This window comes from Coregonus clupeaformis, chromosome 23 (genome assembly GCF_020615455.1).
Source record: "Coregonus clupeaformis isolate EN_2021a chromosome 23, ASM2061545v1, whole genome shotgun sequence".
Lineage (NCBI taxonomy): Eukaryota > Metazoa > Chordata > Actinopteri > Salmoniformes > Salmonidae > Coregonus > Coregonus clupeaformis.
The window spans coordinates 31,245,511-31,248,083 of NC_059214.1; the positions used below are offsets into that span (position 1 = coordinate 31,245,511).

General features: G+C 44.3%; 1 pseudogene; it reads right to left on the minus strand.

Moving 5' to 3' along the window:
- Positions 1 to 1,898, minus strand: LOC121536851 (annotated as a pseudogene).
- Positions 1,899 to 2,573: the final 675 nt, after the last annotated feature.

Here is a 2,573-nt window from a genome sequence, read left to right on the forward strand (position 1 = left end):
TTCAGTTTAAGGAAGCCAATCTTTATTTGTTATTTAGAGCATAAGCAGCATGTGTAGGATGACAGTCCTCCAGTATCCTTCACACCCCAGCTTTGATCTGGCTGTTGGGTGGGAGGGGCTTGCCCAGGTGGATTCCGACAGACAGGCCAAACTCATTGGCTGAGTGCTTCTCCTGGACATCCTCTTTGAGCTGGAAGCCCCTCCCACCATCAAAGCTGTCAGAGGGTGTGAAAGTAAGCGGTACTTCTCCCAGAAGCCCTTGCAGCCGTGTGCGCCATGCCTCCAGCATGCTGTCCCGAGCCACAGCGGGGATGTGGGGGTGGAGCCCAGAAGATCTGAGGAGCCAGAACCTGGAAACCACAGTAGTGCAGGATGCCGTTCTAAAGAGAGGGAATGAACTTATTCAATAACCATGCTAAAGTATATAAAACATGAATTGATTTGTCCAACTGAAGCAGTCCTCCAATCGTTAAAATTAGCACTTTCCAACCTGGAAGTCAAATGCTTATAATAAAAGCAGACATCCAGTGGAGATAACATATAGAAAGCAAAAGCACGTTGCAGTACAGCAGTCTACATGCTGGTAGTGTCAGCCAAGCCTAACATACCTGCAGTGGCCACAGGGTGACATTCATGTCTCCATTGATACCATTGGCACTGAACATAGACTCCTGGGATCCAGTGGTGAAGGACAGCATGGCTTTCTTGTCCTGGAGGGAAACATTGATATGAATAGACCACATAATGGGAGGAACCTTGAAGGAGCATGTAAACCAACCATTTGTGGTGTTATTAAAAGGCCCATTGCAGTAAATGTCTCCTGTGTCATTGTACAACAGCTGATGTAACAGTAAGAGCAAAATCTGAGTCATTTCTTGATCATTGCTGGTTGAAAATGTAATCTACATAGGCCCTACATGCATCCCCTACCTTGAAGATGCCCTGGCTGTACCTCTTTTCTGAGGTGTAGGCAAATCCCAGTGTGAGCACCCGGTCCATCCAGCCCTTCATGATGGCAGGAACAGTGAACCAGTACATAGGAAACTGAGAGATGAGACACTAGTCAAAAACCAGTACCTGGAATGGGTGCATTTCAGCCACCATCCAAAAAGCACTAAAGGCTCTACACTTAAAATTAGGTTAGGAAAATTGGCTTCATCAACGTAAGCCCAAGACACTTAACAGTACTGCAGGAGATCACCTGGAATATGACAAGCTCCGCTTCAGAGAGTTTGCGGTGTTCCTCAGTGATATCAGCAGAGAGTCGGCCCTCCTTCCATGCCAGCATGGTCTCCTCTCCATACTGGAAGTGCTCAGCATCCTTCACCTCCCCTGATAAATCATAACAGACTGAGACTAAGCAAGTTGAGGTAGAAAAGAAAAAGCTCTTGCCAACAGAAAATTGTGGTGACCTTAAGCATTTAATAGGCACTCAAGCTTACACACTTATCATTCACTACTGTAATTAAGTAACGCATGGTTCAGACTGTTACCAGTGATGTCGTCAACAGTAGCAGAGGCTTTAAACTTCATGGCATAGAGGTCAGACACCTCCACCTTACAGCCCTGAGCAGTCAGAGCTGTCACAGCTGCATCTTTAGCTGCAGCGTTAAATGACCCAGTACTCTGGTGGGCGTACACGATCAGAACCTTCTCGGCTGCAACCAGATCAGATAAGCCACATCAAAGTATTGAAGATAATGCTTTTCTTACTCAATGAAATAAACTCATTTCTTCTAGCATAAAGACAAAGTGAAAATGGCATCTAATCTGGAACACACAAAGCATTTAGGACTCTTACAAATGACTCACCCATTTTGTGTGGCATGGTCTTCTGCTTGTGATGAGCTAAGGGTCAAGGTGACTTGGAGGGAAACTAGCTGAGACTGACAGGGCTGAGACTGCTGCTCTTGTAATACTCTCTGGATCAAACACACCCTCTCACACAGCTGCCTGTCAATCAGCAATCACGCTAATCGTCTGTCAGTCAATCAATCAAGAAGTCTGTCATATCTCTTTCTCCCCAGGAGAATCTCAATTGATTTTGTTCGACTCCTCAGGTCCTCGTGGACTCCCAAACTATATGTGTTGAGTGTTGAAAAGAAATTGAGCTGATTATAGATCAGTGTGTTTACATGTGTTGTGGGTGTGTTCGCTATAGGTGCAGATAGGGTTGCAAAGGGAGGGTATATTTCTGGTAATGTACAAAGTTGAAGTTTGGTAACTTTCAAGGATTTTATGTAATTTATAACATGACATCTAGTGGCATTTTTCCACCCAGATTATCACAGGTGTCTGTAATTATCTCTGGCCCTTTGTGTTGCCTTATCACATGTAAAATATATAAAATAATACAATACGATGATTTTAGAATAGAAAATATAATGACAAAGCTGTAAAAGATTATCCTAAATATAACCTAGCAATTTAGTGAATACCACTGGTGTTTAATATGAGGGTTTAAGCCAGGGGCGGAATGGCCCTATTCCTGGTTGGCCAGTCTGATTGGACCTGTGTTTGCCAGTCTGATCGGACCTGTATATAGCCTTGGTCCATGGCGTTAGAACACTGCA